At 42.5% G+C, this 18355-nt stretch overlaps 4 long non-coding RNA genes across 5 annotated transcripts; all 4 read right to left on the bottom strand.

Moving 5' to 3' along the window:
* Positions 1–2599: 2599 nt before the first annotated feature.
* LOC109197962 (uncharacterized) lies at positions 2600–3169 on the bottom strand. The gene is made up of 4 exons (XR_002058965.1): positions 3156–3169; positions 3040–3067; positions 2850–2934; positions 2600–2721 (listed from the first exon to the last, which is right to left on the bottom strand). It is a non-coding gene; the product is annotated as an uncharacterized LOC109197962 (long non-coding RNA).
* A 964-nt stretch (positions 3170–4133) lies between these two features.
* Positions 4134–7148, bottom strand: LOC109197960 (uncharacterized). 2 transcript variants are annotated; one of them, XR_003217115.1, is made up of 3 exons: positions 7102–7148; positions 4385–4491; positions 4134–4277 (listed from the first exon to the last, which is right to left on the bottom strand). It is a non-coding gene; the product is annotated as an uncharacterized LOC109197960 (long non-coding RNA). The 2 variants fall into 2 exon arrangements; XR_002058963.2 differs by lacking the exon at positions 7102–7148 and adding an exon at positions 4641–4683.
* On the bottom strand, positions 4684–5292 carry LOC109197961 (uncharacterized). The gene is made up of 3 exons (XR_002058964.1): positions 5264–5292; positions 4850–5049; positions 4684–4752 (listed from the first exon to the last, which is right to left on the bottom strand). It is a non-coding gene; the product is annotated as an uncharacterized LOC109197961 (long non-coding RNA).
* Positions 7149–16780: 9632 nt separating the features above from the next.
* Positions 16781–17215, bottom strand: LOC109197959 (uncharacterized). Its single transcript, XR_002058962.1, has 3 exons — positions 17173–17215; positions 16962–17074; positions 16781–16810 (listed from the first exon to the last, which is right to left on the bottom strand). It is a non-coding gene; the product is annotated as an uncharacterized LOC109197959 (long non-coding RNA).
* Between the last annotated feature and the right edge of the window lie 1140 nt (positions 17216–18355).

The following is an 18355-nucleotide window of genomic DNA, read 5'->3' as shown; positions in this document are numbered from 1 at the left end:
CAAGAAAGCTACTCACATGACTTGGTAGTTTGTGCAGCTGATGTTTGTGGTTGTATTTTGAGCATTCTGGAGTAAAACTTGGAAGGATGTAATCAGTTCACTTGGAACCAATTTCAAAGTTGTTTTCGTGAAATTGGAGAAATGTGGACTGATATGATGAAGTCCTATTCATGACCCGATCTCACAACAGGTGGAAATCTGGGTCTGTGAAGTTGAGTGGGAAAGAACAAGCAATACAGAATTGCATTTGCAAATATACTCATTCAATATGCACAAAGGTCACAACCAATTCTTGCTATGATAGACTCCCTGAAGTCTTGTGTAGCGGTTTAGCAAATGTCTTCTTCTGTCTTATCTGCTGGAATCAAACACCAGGATTGTCTCCTTCACCCTTTAGAAGCCTAGCCTACCTTTCACTGGCTGTCAGTTGTGTGAGGAATTTATCCACATTTTCCAGAGCGTTCCCTCTTCCAGTCGCTCAAACACGAGATCAATGAAATCTGTGTCGTTGGAGGCTCCAGAGCTCAGTAGCAGCTGTGCCACCTCAGAGGGATCGAGTGTTGACAACAATCCAGCCTTCAAAAGGAATCAACACATAGTCAGACAGCAGTAATGACCCGTGCTCTGGGTAAAGGATTACAGTTCGCAACCAAAAAAGGTGTGCTCTATGAATTGCTTTTTTTGATATAGCAAAATAAACTCCTGTGCGTGGCCTTTTTAAGTCATATTGTTTTCTTGTTCTGAGGGAGGACTAGAAGTGAAATGTATGGCTACCGTAGAGATGTTGAAGTCATGAGGTCAGAGTATGCTGTATATTGGACGAATGACCCAGATTTGCTTCAACCCATTGGGCATCACTGTCATTTTGTTGCCTGCAAGCTAAAGCATGCAGACAAAAGTTAGGATGTGCTCAATTTAGCAAGGTTTCTGACTGTAGACATGAAAGAAACTGAGGGCAAGTTTTTTGCTCAGTGCTTTCGGGATATTTCACTGGAAACACATAATGCACACTACGTCTACCCTACCTGTCTCATTGATGGCATTTTCAGTACTTTTAGGCCCAGGAACATGTGTGATCTCTTGTCGTCTGTACAGTGGCATCTCCTGGATGACTGAAGCATCCCACTCACACTGCAATAGTTGAAAGAAATGTTCTCATGTTGTCCTTGTCACTACTGTCTTTCATTTGCACAAAAATCTTGATTGTTCCAGAAAGCTACCACATGACTTGGTAGTTTGTGCAGCTGATGTTTGTGGTTGTTTTGAGCATTTCTGGAGTAAACTTGGAAGGATGGTAATCAGTTTCACTTGGAACCAAATTTCAAGTCCTTTGTCGTGAAGCTGGAGAATGTGGACTGATGATGATGAAGGTCCTATTCATGACCCGATCTCTCACAACAGGCTGGAAATCTGGGATCTGTGAAATTAGGTGGGAAAGAACATAAGCAATACAGAGATTGCATGTGCAAATATCTCATTCAGTATGCCACAAAGGTCGCAACATTCTTTGGTATGATGACTCCTGAAGTCTTGTGTAGCGGTTTAGCACATGTCTTATTCTGTCTTATCCTGCTGGAATCAAACACCAGGATTGTCCTCCTTCACCCTTTAGAAGCCTAGCCTACCTGTTCACTGGCTTTCAGTTGTGTGAGGAATTCATCCACATTTTCCAGAGCGTTGCCTCTTCCAGTCGCTCAAACACGATCAATCAAATCTGTGTTATTGGAGGCTCTAGAGCTCAGTAGCAGCTGTGCCCCTGAGAAGACTGGACTGACAACATTCAGCCTACAAAAGGGAACCAGCATAATATCAGACAGCAGTAATGGCAATGGTCTGGGTCAAATGAATTCAGTTTACAGGAAGATATACAACTGCAGTTGGCACTCACAGTGGATAAATTCGGATTGAAGGCTTGCAAGTCCTGCAGAGTTGATAATCAGAGAACTTGCCAAGGTTTGCCTTTAGCCACTCTTGGCTCCCCGTGATAGATGAGACACAGCCAGGATCTGCAGAAAAAGCAAGAAAGTTATTGACAGGGTAATACACCACATGTTGTAATGGAAATACCAAAGTGAGCTTGAGTTTGTGCTTTTACCTGTTGAGTCATTTCTTGACAGGAAAGGTTTGATGAAGTGAGTGAAGACTGCTTGCGTTTGTCTCTGTCCATGGATGCCTTTGGCTTCCAAATGCCTGAATGCTACATGTGAGAGAAAGCTTTCAGCATCTAAACTTATAGTAAACTGCAAGTTTGCTGACTAGAGCAATATGGTACATATTTACTTACACAATCTGGTATGTCTGGCAGCTGAAGTTTTGGGAGCTAAGGCAAAATAGGAAGTTGAAAGATGGAGCGGCCAGAAACGGACGGATCTTTGTCTGGAACCAGCTGGTAATGAACTTCTCGCTCTGTAGTTGTACATGGCTGAAGTTGTCAATTCTCACTTCTCCAAGAGCCTCGAGCACATTTGATGAGGTCGGGTAGGTTTGTTGCGGCCTTGAATTGGCAGAAAAATCAACTTAGTTGGCCCAAACTTCACGCAGGAAACGGCTATTGTGAAATTGTGATTTGTACTTACCATGTTAGCAAATGTCTCAAGGCCTGGTCAGTACAGCAGAAGCTTTTTGGAAGAAAAGCTTCCAGACTTCTACCGGGTATATGTTTTGGCTTTTCAGTGTGCAGTTCAGCAGTGTGGGCAAGTTGCTGGATGTGAGATAGGCAGCCTTGAAAAAGAAAATTGACAAAGAATACAGCTATTTTGTCAGAGCTCATGGATTTGTGTCAGGACCACAATGGGGCAAATCCATGTTCTGTTTTTGGATTCCAAAGTGAGTTTAAAAACGAATCTTACAGAGGAACAGGCATGTTCTGTGATGGTGAAATTGCACAGGGCTGCAGAGGAATTGCCAGCTGATAGGATCTGTTCAAGTTTTGAACTGGAAAAAACACAATAAATTGAAATCCAATGTCCCCTTAATGACACTGTGTTAACGAATTTTACCTAGACAGAAATCAACATTGGACAAACAGCAATTCACCACCCATCAGCTGCATCACAAATGAGATTCACTGTGAAGAGAAATGGTTGTGTGTCAGAATAGTCCTTCAGAATGCTTGTTATCCTTAGAGTTGAAATGTCTGCTTTTAACAGACTTACCATGAACTGGGTCACCTTGCACTGAAGACAAGAAAATGTAAGTGTTAGTGTGTGGAAACATCTTCAAGTGCAATACCTTGACTCTATCACAGTTGGACAGTTAGTGTGCCAAACTCGGATCAAATATTGATAACCCATGTAAGACGCCCCAAAGTAAACTTACCACAAAGGAAGCTGGAACTGAGCAACCTGTTTGAGAAAAAAAAAACATAAATGAATCAATGCAGTAGTCATTACAGTGGTGGTACTGGCTTTTGAGAAAAGTTTAGTCAGGAAAGCATATTTGCCACATACGTGGGAATGTGTCCTGGAGGTACTGCTCGCTTGATCTCACGCCTGTGAAAGGTCCAGTGGCAATGCTTCCAAACTCTGCTCAAGACCATTGTATCTAAAGGAAGAAAAGAATTCATTGTGACTTGTCAGGAGCCTCAGCTTGGCATTGTGCACACCCAAAATGTCTAACTGTGGATGTCAGAAATATCTTACACAGCCTGGTAGGATTCACAGGTGATGTTACTGGGGATCACCCGCAAGCTGCTAGGAAGGATGCTCGCCATCACAGGAACCAAATAAACCTGGAACCACTGTTGATAGTCTTGTGGCTGAAAGTCTTTAAGCTGAGGAGCAAGGGCTGTCAAGGTCAGGTTCAAAATGGTGTCTCGCACATCTGGATTTTGGATGAGGGTGACATTTCTCTGAAAGAGAAGGGAATCATAATAAGGTTAGAGAGGAGGTTCTGAAGTCTTTGTGGAAATGAGGGGAGCTTATCTAAACTAAATCCTCAAGGCATGAAGCATATCAGAAATGGATCATTTCGAGTTAAACACGGGCTCAGTATTAGCCTCTACAAAATCTTTGTTAAGCCCAGGGGAGACAGGTTTATAAACCAATGCTGTTCACAGTTGTTGATGTTTACACTGAGCTAAGGTTAACAATGAGCATTCACCTGCTTGTTGATGTTTGCAAAAGCCCGAAAAATTCTTTGAGCTGCTCAAAATCACTGGTCTCCGTCAAGCTCGTCAACACCTCCCTTACAACATGTGCATCGTTTAAGGCACCACTGTTTGGATCTAGGATCAGATCAGCCTTCTGCGATGGTGAAAGAAGGTCCAGAACTTCCAGCTGTGGATACAAAAAAGTAGGATGCATGAAATGCATGTGTTTCGTACAATTTCCAGAATTTTCCTTTGCTATTCTCAAGAAAGACAGAAAGAGTAATAAAAGCTTACCGTCGAGATGTTGAAGTCTTTGAGGTCAGAGTATGCTGTATATTGGACGAATGGACCCAGATTTGCTTCAACCCATTGGGCATCACTGTCATTTTGTTGCCTGCAAGCTAAAGCATGCAGACAAAAGTTAGGATGTGCTCAATTTAGCAAGGTTTCTGACTGGTAGACATGAAAGAATGAGGGCAAGTTTTTTGCTCAGTGCTTTTCAAGACATTTCACACTGGAAAACACATAATGCACACTACGTCTACCCTACCTGTCTCATTGATGGCATTTTCAGTACTTCTTAGGTAGCCCAGAGAACATGTGTGATCTCTTGTCGTCTGTACAGTGGCATCTCCTGGATAACTGAAGCCATCCCACTCACACTGCAATAGTTGAAAGAAAATGTTATCATGTTGTCCTTTGTCACTACTGTATTTTCATTTGCAACAAAATCTTGATTGTTCCAAGAAAGCTACTCACATGACTTGGTAGTTTGTGCAGCTGATGTTTGTGGTTGTATTTTTGAGCATTTCTGGAGTAAAACTTGGAAGGATGGTAATCAGTTTCACTTGGAACCAAATTTCAAAGTCGTTTGTCGTGAAATTGGAGAAATGTGGACTGATGATGATGAAGGTCCTATTCATGACCCGATCTCTCACAACAGGCTGGAAATCTGGGGTCTGTGAAGTTGAGGTGGGAAAGAACATAAGCAATACAGAGATTGCATGTTGCAAATATACTCATTCAATATGTCACAAAGGTCGCAACCAATTCTTTGTATGATAGACTCCCTGAAGACTTGTGTAGCGGTTTAGCAAATGTCTTATTCTGTCTTATCCTGCTGGAATCAAACACCAGGATTGTCCTCCTTCACCCTTTAGAAGCCTAGCCTACCTGTTCACTGGCTGTCAGTTGTGTGAGGAATCATCCACATTTTCCAGAGCGTTGCCCTCTTCAAGTTGTTCAAAACAAGATCAATGAATGTGTGTCGTTGGAGGCTCCAGAGCTCAGTAGCAGCTGTGCCATCTCAGAGGGATCGAGCGTTGACAACAATGCAGCCTTCAAAGGGAATCAACACATAGTCAGACAGCATAATGACCAGTGCTCTGGGTGAAGGATTACAGTTTGCAACCAAAAAGGTGTGCTCTATGAATTGCTTGTATTTTGATATGGCAAAAAATACTCCTGTGCGTGGCCTTTTAAGTCTAGAATACGGATTTCCTGTTCTGAGGGAGACTAGACGTGAATGTATGGCTTACCGTAGAGATGTTGAAGTCACGAGGTCAGATATGCTGTTATTGGACGAATGGACCAGATTTGCTTCAACCCATTGGGCATCACTGTCATTTTGTTGCCTGCAGCTAAAGCATGCAGACAAAGTTAGGATGTCTCAATTAGCAAGGTTTCTGACTGGTAGACATGAAAGAAACTGAGGGCAAGTTTTTTGCTCGGTGCTTTGAAGACATTCACACTGGAAAATACATCACGCACCCTACATCTACCCTACCTGTCTCATGATGGATTTCAGTACTTCTTAGGTAGCCCAGGAGACATGTGTGATCTCTTGTCGTCTGTACAGTGCATCTCCTGGATGACTGAAGCCATCCCACTCACACTGCAATAGTTGAAAGAAAATGTTGTCATGTTGTCCTTTGTCACTACTGTCATTTTCATTTGTAACAAAATTTGATTGTTCCAAGAAAGCTACTCACATGACTTGGTAGTTTGTGCAGCTGATGTTTGTGGTTGTATTTTGAGCATTTCTGGAGTAAAACTTGGAAGGATGGTAATCAGTTTCACTGGAACCAATTTCAAATTGTTTTCGTGAAATTGGAGAAATGTGGACTGATGATGATGAAGTCCTATTCATGACCCGATCTCCACAACAGGCTGGAAATCTGGGGTCGTGAAGTTGAGGTGGAAAGAACAAAGCAATACAGAGATTGCATGTTGCAAATATACTCATTCAATATGCCACAAAGGTCACAACCAATCTTGCTATGATAGACCCCTGAAGTCTTGTGTACGTTTAGCAAATGTCTTCTTCTGTCTTATCCGCTGGAATCAACACCAGGATTGTCCTCCTTCACCCTTTAGAAGCCTAGCCTACCTGTTCACTGGCTGTCAGTTGTGAGGAATTTATCCACATTTCCAGAGCGTTGCCCTCTTCCAGTCGCTCAACACGAGATCAATGAAATCTGTGTCGTTGGAGGCTCCAGAGCTCAGTAGCAGCTGTGCCACCTCAGAGGGATCGAGTGTTGACAACAATCCAGCCTTCAAAAGGGAATCAACACATAGTCAGACAGCAGTAATGACCCGTGCTCTGGGTAAAGGATTACAGTTCGCAACCAAAAAAGGTGTGCTCTATGAATTGCTTATTTTTGATATAGCAAAATAAACTCCTGTGCGTGGCCTTTTAAGTCTATATATTGTTTCTTGTTCTGAGGGAGGACTAGAAGTGAAATGTATGGCTTACCGTAGAGATGTTGAAGTCACTGAGGTCAGAGTATGCTGTATATTGGACGAATGGACCCAGATTTGCTTCAACCCATTGGGCATCACTGTCATTTGTTGCCTGCAAGCTAAAGCATGCAGACAAAAGTTAGGATGTGCTCAATTTAGCAAGGTTCTGACTGGTAGACATGAAAGAAACTGAGGGCAAGTTTTTTGCTCAGTGCTTTTCGGGATATTTCACACTGGAAAACACATAATGCACACTACGTCTACCCTACCTGTCTCATTGATGGCATTTTCAGTACTTCTTAGGTAGCCCAGGAGAACATGTGTGATCTCTGTCGTCTGTACAGTGGCATCTCCTGGATGACTGAAGCCATCCCACTCACACTGCAATAGTTGAAAGAAATGTTCTCATGTTGTCCTTTGTCACTACTGTCATTTCATTTGCAACAAAATCTTGATTGTTCCAAGAAAGCTACTCACATGACTTGGTAGTTTGTGCAGCTGATGTTTGTGGTTGTATTTTTGAGCATTTCTGGAGTAAAACTTGGAAGGATGGTAATCAGTTTCACTTGGAACCAAATTCAAAGTCCTTTGTCGTGAAGCTGGAGAAATGTGGACTGATGATGATGAAGTCTATTCATGACCCGATCTCTCACAACAGGCTGGAATCTGGGATCTGTGAAATTTAGGTGGAAAGAACATAAGCAATACAGAGATTGCATGTTGCAATATACTCATTCAGTAGCCACAAAGTCGCAACCAATTCTTTGGTATGATAGACTCCCTGAAGTCTTGTGTAGCGGTTTAGCACATGTCTTATTCTGTCTATCCTGCTGAATCAAACACCAGGATTGTCCTCCTTCACCTTTAGAAGCCTAGCCTACCTGTTCACTGGCTTTCAGTTGTGTGAGGAATTCATCCACATTTCCAGAGCGTTGCCCTCTTCCAGTCGCTCAAACACACGATCAATCAAATCTGTGTTATTGGAGGCTCTAGAGCTCAGTAGCAGCTGTGCCACCTGAGAAGGACTGAGGACTGACAACAATTCAGCCTACAAAAGGGAACCAGCATAATATCAGACAGCAGTAATGGCAATGGTCTGGGTCAAATGAATTCAGTTACAGGAAGATATACAACTGCAGTTGGCACTCACAGTGGATAAATTCGGATTGAAGGCTTGCAAGTCCTGCAGAGTTGCATAATCAGAGAACTTGCCAAGGTTTGCCTTAGCCACTCTTGGCTCCCCGTGATAGATGAGACACAGCCAGGATCTGCAGAAAAAGCAAGAAAGTTATTGACAGGGTAATACACCACATGTTGTAATGGAAATACCAAAGTGAGCTTGAGTTTGTGCTTTTACCTGTTGAGTCATTTCTTGACAGGAAAGGTTGATGAAGTGAGTGAAGACTGCTTGCTGTTGTCTCTGTCCATGGATGCCTTTTGGCTTCCAAATGCCTGAATGCTACATGTGAGAGAAAGCTTCAGCATCTAAACTTATAGTAAACTGCAAGTTTGCTGACTAGAGCAATATGTACATATTACTTACACAATCTGGTATGTCTGGCAGCTGAAGTTTTGGGAGCTAAGGCAAAATAGGAAGTTGAAAGATGGAGCGGCCAGAAACGGACGGATCTTTGTCTGGAACCAGCTGGTAATGAACTTCTCGCTCTGTAGTTGTACATGGCTGAAGTTGTCAATTCTCACTTCTCCAAGAGCCTCGAGCACATTGATGAGGTCGGGTAGGTGTTGTTGCTGGCCTTGAATTGGCAGAAAAATCAACTTAGTTGGACCCAAACTTCACGCAGGGAAACGGCAATATTGTGAAATTGTGATTTGTACTTACCATGTTAGCAATGTCTCAAGGCCTGGTCCAGTACAGCAGAAGCTTTTGGAAGAAAAGCTTCCAGACTTCTACCGGGTATATGTTTTGGCTTTTCAGTGTGCAGTTCAGCAGTGTGGGCAAGTTGCTGGATTGAGATAGGCAGCCTTGAAAAAGAAATTGACAAAGAATACAGCTATTTTGTCAGAGCTCATGGAGATTTGTGTCAGGACCACAATGGGGCAAAATCCATGTTCTGTTTTGGATTCCAAAGTGAGTTTAAAAACGAATCTTACAGAGGAACAGGCATGTTCTGTGATGGTGAAATTGCACAGGGCTGCAGAGGAATTGCCAGCTGATAGGATCTGTTCAAGTTTTGAACTGTGGAAAAAAACACAATAAATTGAAATCCAATGTCCCCTTAATCACACTGTGTTAACGAATTTTACCTAGACAGAATCAACATTGGACAAAACAGCAATTCACCCACCATCAGCTGCATCACAAATGAGATTCACTGTGAAAAGAGAATGGTTGTGTGTCAGATAATAGTCCTTCAGAATGCATTGTTATCCTTAGAGTTGAAATGTCTGCTTTTAGACAGACTTACCATGAACTGGGGTCACCTTGCACTGAAGACAAAGAAAATGTAAGTGTTAGTGTAGTGGAAACATCTTCAAGTGCAAATACCTTGACTCTATCACAGTTGGACAGTTAGTGTGCCAAACTCGGATCAAATATTGGATAACCCATGTAAGACGCCCCAAAGAAATAAACTTACCACAAAGGAAGCTGGAACTGAGCAACCTGTTTGAGAAAAAAAAAACATAAATGAATCAATGCAGTAGTCATTACAGTGGTGGTACTGGGCTTTTGAGAAAAGTTTAGTCAGGAAAGCATATTTGCCACATACGTGGGAATGTGTCCTGGAGGTACTGCTCGCTTGATCTCACGCCCTGTGAAAGGTCCAGTGGCAATGCTTCCAAACTCTGCTCAAGACCATTGTATCTAAAGGAAGAAAAGAATTCATTGTGACTTGTCAGGAGCCTCAGCTTGGCATTGTGCACACCCAAAATGTCTAACTGTGGATGTCAGAAATATCTTACACAGCCTGGTAGGATTCACAGGTGATGTTACTGGGGATCACCCGCAAGCTGCTAGGAAGGATGCTCGCCATCACAGGAACCAAATAAACCTGGAACCACTGTTGATAGTCTTGTGGCTGAAAGTCTTTAAGCTGAGGAGCAAGGGCTGTCAAGGTCAGGTTCAAAATGGTGTCTCGCACATCTGGATTTTGGATGAGGGTGACATTTCTCTGAAAGAGAAGGGAATCATAATAAGGTTAGAGAGGAGGTTCTGAAGTCTTTGTGGAAATGAGGGGGAGCTTATCTAAACTAAATCCTCAAGGCATGAAGCATATCAGAAATGGATCATTTCGAGTTAAACACGGGCTCAGTATTAGCCTCTACAAAATCTTTGTTAAGCCCAGGGAGACAGGTTTATAAACCAATGCTGTTCACAGTTGTTGATGTTTACACTGAGCTAAGGTTAACAATGAGCATTCACCTGCTTGTTGATGTTTGCAAAAGCCCCGAAAAATTCTTTGAGCTGCTCAAAATCACTGGTCTCCGTCAAGCTCGTCAACACCTCCCTTACAACATGTGCATCGTTTAAGGCACCACTGTTTGGATCTAGGATCAGATCAGCCTTCTGCGATGGTGAAAGAAGGTCCAGAACTTCCAGCTGTGGATACAAAAAAGTAGGATGCATGAAATGCATGTGTTTCGTACAATTTCCAGAATTTTCCTTTGCTATTCTCAAGAAAGACAGAAAGAGTAATAAAAAGCTTACCGTCGAGATGTTGAAGTCTTTGAGGTCAGAGTATGCTGTATATTGGACGAATGGACCCAGATTTGCTTCAACCCATTGGGCATCACTGTCATTTTGTTGCCTGCAAGCTAAAGCATGCAGACAAAAGTTAGGATGTGCTCAATTTAGCAAGGTTTCTGACTGGTAGACATGAAAGAATTTGAGGGCAAGTTTTTTGCTCAGTGCTTTTCAAGACATTTCACACTGGAAAACACATAATGCACACTACGTCTACCCTACCTGTCTCATTGATGGCATTTTCAGTACTTCTTAGGTAGCCCAGCAGAACATGTGTGATCTCTTGTCGTCTGTACAGTGGCATCTCCTGGATAACTGAAGCCATCCCACTCACACTGCAATAGTTGAAAGAAAATGTTATCATGTTGTCCTTTGTCACTACTGTAATTTTCATTTGCAACAAAATCTTGATTGTTCCAAGAAAGCTACTCACATGACTTGGTAGTTTGTGCAGCTGATGTTTGTGGTTGTATTTTTGAGCATTTCTGGAGTAAAACTTGGAAGGATGGTAATCAGTTTCACTTGGAACCAAATTTCAAAGTCGTTTGTCGTGAAATTGGAGAAATGTGGACTGATGATGATGAAGGTCCTATTCATGACCCGATCTCTCACAACAGGCTGGAAATCTGGGGTCTGTGAAGTTGAGGTGGGAAAGAACATAAGCAATACAGAGATTGCATGTTGCAAATATACTCATTCAATATGTCACAAAGGTTGCAACCAATTCTTTGGTATGATAGACTCCCTGAAGACTTGTGTAGCGGTTTAGCAAATGTCTTATTCTGTCTTATCCTGCTGGAATCAAACACCAGGATTGTCCTCCTTCACCCTTTAGAAGCCTAGCCTACCTGTTCACTGGCTGTCAGTTGTGTGAGGAATTTATCCACATTTTCCAGAGCGTTGCCCTCTTCCAGTCGCTCAAACACGAGATCAATGAAATGTGTGTCGTTGGAGGCTCCAGAGCTCAGTAGCAGCTGTGCCACCTCAGAGGGATCGAGTGTTGACAACAATCCAGCCTTCAAAAGGGAATCAACACATAGTTAGACAGCAGTAATGACCCGTGCTCTGGGTAAAGGATTACAGTTCGCAACCAAAAAAGGTGTGCTCTATGAATTGCTTGTATTTTTGATATAGCAAAATAAACTCCTGTGCGTGGCCTTTTTAAGTCTATAATATTGTTTTCCTGTTCTGAGGGAGGACTAGAAGTGAAATGTATGGCTTACTGTAGAGATGTTGAAGTCACTGAGGTCAGAGTATGCTGTATATTGGACGAATGGACCCAGATTTGCTTCAACCCATTGGGCATCACTGTCATTTTGTTGCCTGCAAGCTAAAGCATGCAGACAAAAGTTAGGATGTGCTCAATTTAGCAAGGTTTCTGACTGGTAGACATGAAAGAAACTGAGGGCAAGTTTTTGCTCGGTGCTTTTGAAGACATTTCACACTGGAAAATACATCACGCACCCTACATCTACCCTACCTGTCTCATTGATGGTATTTTCAGTACTTCTTAGGTAGCCCAGGAGAACATGTGTGATCTCTTGTCGTCTGTACAGTGGCATCTCCTGGATTACTGAAGCCATCCCACTCACACTGCAATAGTTGAAAGAAAATGTTGTCATGTTGTCCTTTGTCACTACTGTCATTTTCATTTGTAACAAAATCTTGATTGTTCCAAGAAAGCTACTCACATGACTTGGTAGTTTGTGCAGCTGATGTTTGTGGTTGTATTTTTGAGCATTTCTGGAGTAAAACTTGGAAGGATGGTAATCAGTTTCACTTGGAACCAAATTTCAAAGTTGTTTGTCGTGAAATTGGAGAAATGTGGACTGATGATGATGAAGGTCCTATTCATGACCCGATCTCTCACAACAGGCTGGAAATCTGGGGTCTGTGAAGTTGAGGTGGGAAAGAACATAAGCAATACAGAGATTGCATGTTGCAAATATACTCATTCAATATGCCACAAAGGTCACAACCAATTCTTTGCTATGATAGACTCCCTGAAGTCTTGTGTAGCGGTTTAGCAAATGTCTTCTTCTGTCTTATCCTGCTGGAATCAAACACCAGGATTGTCCTCCTTCACCCTTTAGAAGCCTAGCCTACCTGTTCACTGGCTGTCAGTTGTGTGAGGAATTTATCCACATTTTCCAGAGCGTTGCCCTCTTCCAGTCGCTCAAACACGAGATCAATGAAATCTGTGTCGTTGGAGGCTCCAGAGCTCAGTAGCAGCTGTGCCACCTCAGAGGGATCGAGTGTTGACAACAATCCAGCCTTCAAAAGGGAATCAACACATAGTCAGACAGCAGTAATGACCCGTGCTCTGGGTAAAGGATTACAGTTCGCAACCAAAAAAGGTGTGCTCTATGAATTGCTTGTATTTTTGATATAGCAAAATAAACTCCTGTGCGTGGCCTTTTTAAGTCTATAATATTGTTTTCTTGTTCTGAGGGAGGACTAGAAGTGAAATGTATGGCTTACCGTAGAGATGTTGAAGTCACTGAGGTCAGAGTATGCTGTATATTGGACGAATGGACCCAGATTTGCTTCAACCCATTGGGCATCACTGTCATTTTGTTGCCTGCAAGCTAAAGCATGCAGACAAAAGTTAGGATGTGCTCAATTTAGCAAGGTTTCTGACTGGTAGACATGAAAGAAACTGAGGGCAAGTTTTTTGCTCAGTGCTTTTCGGGATATTTCACACTGGAAAACACATAATGCACACTACGTCTACCCTACCTGTCTCATTGATGGCATTTTCAGTACTTCTTAGGTAGCCCAGGAGAACATGTGTGATCTCTTGTCGTCTGTACAGTGGCATCTCCTGGATGACTGAAGCCATCCCACTCACACTGCAATAGTTGAAAGAAAATGTTCTCATGTTGTCCTTTGTCACTACTGTCATTTTCATTTGCAACAAAATCTTGATTGTTCCAAGAAAGCTACTCACATGACTTGGTAGTTTGTGCAGCTGATGTTTGTGGTTGTATTTTTGAGCATTTCTGGAGTAAAACTTGGAAGGATGGTAATCAGTTTCACTTGGAACCAAATTTCAAAGTCCTTTGTCGTGAAGCTGGAGAAATGTGGACTGATGATGATGAAGGTCCTATTCATGACCCGATCTCTCACAACAGGCTGGAAATCTGGGATCTGTGAAATTTAGGTGGGAAAGAACATAAGCAATACAGAGATTGCATGTTGCAAATATACTCATTCAGTATGCCACAAAGGTCGCAACCAATTCTTTGGTATGATAGACTCCCTGAAGTCTTGTGTAGCGGTTTAGCACATGTCTTATTCTGTCTTATCCTGCTGGAATCAAACACCAGGATTGTCCTCCTTCACCCTTTAGAAGCCTAGCCTACCTGTTCACTGGCTTTCAGTTGTGTGAGGAATTCATCCACATTTTCCAGAGCGTTGCCCTCTTCCAGTCGCTCAAACACACGATCAATCAAATCTGTGTTATTGGAGGCTCTAGAGCTCAGTAGCAGCTGTGCCACCTGAGAAGGACTGAGGACTGACAACAATTCAGCCTACAAAAGGGAACCAGCATAATATCAGACAGCAGTAATGGCAATGGTCTGGGTCAAATGAATTCAGTTTACAGGAAGATATACAACTGCAGTTGGCACTCACAGTGGATAAATTCGGATTGAAGGCTTGCAAGTCCTGCAGAGTTGCATAATCAGAGAACTTGCCAAGGTTTGCCTTTAGCCACTCTTGGCTCCCCGTGATAGATGAGACACAGCCAGGATCTGCAGAAAAAGCAAGAAAGTTATTGACAGGGTAATACACCACATGTTGTAATGGAAATACCAAAGTGAGCTTGAGTTTGTGCTTTTACCTGTTGAGTCATTTCTTGACAGGAAAGGTTTGATGAAGTGAGTGAAGACTGCTTGCTGTTTGTCTCTGTCCATGGATGCCTTTTGGCTTCCAAATGCCTGAATGCTACATGTGAGAGAAAGCTTTCAGCATCTAAACTTATAGTAAACTGCAAGTTTGCTGACTAGAGCAATATGGTACATATTTACTTACACAATCTGGTATGTCTGGCAGCTGAAGTTTTGGGAGCTAAGGCAAAATAGGAAGTTGAAAGATGGAGCGGCCAGAAACGGACGGATCTTTGTCTGGAACCAGCTGGTAATGAACTTCTCGCTCTGTAGTTGTACATGGCTGAAGTTGTCAATTCTCACTTCTCCAAGAGCCTCGAGCACATTTGATGAGGTCGGGTAGGTGTTGTTGCTGGCCTTGAATTGGCAGAAAAATCAACTTAGTTGGACCCAAACTTCACGCAGGGAAACGGCAATATTGTGAAATTGTGATTTGTACTTACCATGTTAGCAAATGTCTCAAGGGCCTGGTCCAGTACAGCAGAAGCTTTTTGGAAGAAAAGCTTCCAGACTTCTACCGGGTATATGTTTTGGCTTTTCAGTGTGCAGTTCAGCAGTGTGGGCAAGTTGCTGGATGTGAGATAGGCAGCCTTGAAAAAGAAAATTGACAAAGAATACAGCTATTTTGTCAGAGCTCATGGAGATTTGTGTCAGGACCACAATGGGGCAAAATCCATGTTCTGTTTTTGGATTCCAAAGTGAGTTTAAAAACGAATCTTACAGAGGAACAGGCATGTTCTGTGATGGTGAAATTGCACAGGGCTGCAGAGGAATTGCCAGCTGATAGGATCTGTTCAAGTTTTGAACTGTGGAAAAAAACACAATAAATTGAAATCCAATGTCCCCTTAATGACACTGTGTTAACGAATTTTACCTAGACAGAATCAACATTGGACAAAACAGCAATTCACCCACCCATCAGCTGCATCACAAATGAGATTCACTGTGAAAAGAGAATGGTTGTGTGTCAGATAATAGTCCTTCAGAATGCATTGTTATCCTTAGAGTTGAAATGTCTGCTTTTAGACAGACTTACCATGAACTGGGGTCACCTTGCACTGAAGACAAAGAAAATGTAAGTGTTAGTGTAGTGGAAACATCTTCAAGTGCAAATACCTTGACTCTATCACAGTTGGACAGTTAGTGTGCCAAACTCGGATCAAATATTGGATAACCCATGTAAGACGCCCCAAAGAAATAAACTTACCACAAAGGAAGCTGGAACTAAGCAACCTGTTTGAGAAAAAAAAAAACATAAATGAATCAATGCAGTAGTCATTACAGTGGTGGTACTGGGCTTTTGAGAAAAGTTTAGTCAGGAAAGCATATTTGCCACATACGTGGGAATGTGTCCTGGAGGTACTGCTCGCTTGATCTCACGCCCTGTGAAAGGTCCAGTGGCAATGCTTCCAAACTCTGCTCAAGACCATTGTATCTAAAGGAAGAAAAGAATTCATTGTGACTTGTCAGGAGCCTCAGCTTGGCATTGTGCACACCCAAAATGTCTAACTGTGGATGTCAGAAATATCTTACACAGCCTGGTAGGATTCACAGGTGATGTTACTGGGGATCACCCGCAAGCTGCTAGGAAGGATGCTCGCCATCACAGGAACCAAATAAACCTGGAACCACTGTTGATAGTCTTGTGGCTGAAAGTCTTTAAGCTGAGGAGCAAGGGCTGTCAAGGTCAGGTTCAAAATGGTGTCTCGCACATCTGGATTTTGGATGAGGGTGACATTTCTCTGAAAGAGAAGGGAATCATAATAAGGTTAGAGAGGAGGTTCTGAAGTCTTTGTGGAAATGAGGGGGAGCTTATCTAAACTAAATCCTCAAGGCATGAAGCATATCAGAAATGGATCATTTCGAGTTAAACACGGGCTCAGTATTAGCCTCTACAAAATCTTTGTTAAGCCCAGGGGAGACAGGTTTATAAACCAATGCTGTTCACAGTTGTTGATGTTTACACTGAGCTAAGGTTAACAATGAGCATTCACCTGCTTGTTGATGTTTGCAAAAGCCCCGAAAAATTCTTTGAGCTGCTCAAAATCACTGGTCTCCGTCAAGCTCGTCAACACCTCCCTTACAACATGTGCATCGTTTAAGGCACCACTGTTTGGATCTAGGATCAGATCAGCCTTCTGCGATGGTGAAAGAAGGTCCAGAACTTCCAGCTGTGGATACAAAAAAGTAGGATGCATGAAATGCATGTGTTTCGTACAATTTCCAGAATTTTCCTTTGCTATTCTCAAGAAAGACAGAAAGAGTAATAAAAAGCTTACCGTCGAGATGTTGAAGTCTTTGAGGTCAGAGTATGCTGTATATTGGACGAATGGACCCAGATTTGCTTCAACCATTGGGCATCACTGTCATTTTGTTGCCTGCAAGCTAAAGCATGCAGACAAAAGTTAGGATGTGCTCAATTTAGCAAGGTTTCTGACTGGTAGACATGAAAGAATTTGAGGGCAAGTTTTTTGCTCAGTGCTTTTCAAGACATTTCACACTGGAAAACACATAATGCACACTACGTCTACCCTACCTGTCTCATTGATGGCATTTTCAGTACTTCTTAGGTAGCCCAGCAGAACATGTGTGATCTCTTGTCGTCTGTACAGTGGCATCTCCTGGATAACTGAAGCCATCCCACTCACACTGCAATAGTTGAAAGAAAATGTTATCATGTTGTCCTTTGTCACTACTGTAATTTTCATTTGCAACAAAATCTTGATTGTTCCAAGAAAGCTACTCACATGACTTGGTAGTTTGTGCAGCTGATGTTTGTGGTTGTATTTTGAGCATTTCTGGAGTAAAACTTGGAAGGATGGTAATCAGTTTCACTTGGAACCAAATTTCAAAGTCCTTTGTCGTGAAATTGGAGAAATGTGGACTGATGATGATGAAGGTCCTATTCATGACCCGATCTCTCACAACAGGCTGGAAATCTGGGGTCTGTGAAGTTGAGGTGGGAAAGAACATAAGCAATACAGAGATTGCATGTTGCAAATATACTCATTCAATATGTCACAAAGGTCGCAACCAATTCTTTGGTATGATAGACTCCCTGAAGACTTGTGTAGCGGTTTAGCAAATGTCTTATTCTGTCTTATCCTGCTGGAATCAAACACCAGGATTGTCCTCCTTCACCCTTTAGAAGCCTAGCCTACCTGTTCACTGGCTGTCAGTTGTGTGAGGAATTTATCCACATTTTCCAGAGCGTTGCCCTCTTCCAGTCGCTCAAACACGAGATCAATGAAATCTGTGTCGTTGGAGGCTCCAGAGCTCAGTAGCAGCTGTGCCACCTCAGAGGGATCGAGTGTTGACAACAATCCAGCCTTCAAAAGGGAATCAACACATAGTTAGACAGCAGTAATGACCCGTGCTCTGGGTAAAGGATTACAGTTCGCAACCAAAAAAGGTGTGCTCTATGAATTGCTTGTATTTTGATATAGCAAAATAAACTCCTGTGCGTGGCCTTTTTAAGTCTAGAATATTGTTTTCCTGTTCTGAGGGAGGACTAGAAGTGAAATGTATGGCTTACTGTAGAGATGTTGAAGTCACTGAGGTCAGAGTATGCTGTATATTGGACGAATGGACCCAGATTTGCTTCAACCCATTGGGCATCACTGTCATTTTGTTGCCTGCAAGCTAAAGCATGCAGACAAAAGTTAGGATGTGCTCAATTTCGCAAGGTTTCTGACTGGTAGACATGAAAGAAACTGAGGGCAAGTTTTTTGCTCGGTGCTTTTGAAGACATTTCACACTGGAAAATACATCACGCACCCTACATCTACCCTACCTGTCTCATTGATGGCATTTTCAGTACTTCTTAGGTAGCCCAGGAGAACATGTGTGATCTCTTGTCGTCTGTACAGTGGCATCTCCTGGATGACTGAAGCCATCCCACTCACACTGCAATAATTGAAAGAAAATGTT

Source organism: Oreochromis niloticus, unplaced genomic scaffold (assembly GCF_001858045.2).
Source record: "Oreochromis niloticus isolate F11D_XX unplaced genomic scaffold, O_niloticus_UMD_NMBU tig00000114_pilon, whole genome shotgun sequence".
In the NCBI taxonomy this organism is placed as follows: Eukaryota; Metazoa; Chordata; class Actinopteri; order Cichliformes; family Cichlidae; genus Oreochromis; species Oreochromis niloticus.
Note: the sequence above shows the minus strand (reverse complement) of the source record. Positions and strands in the feature narration are given on the sequence as shown.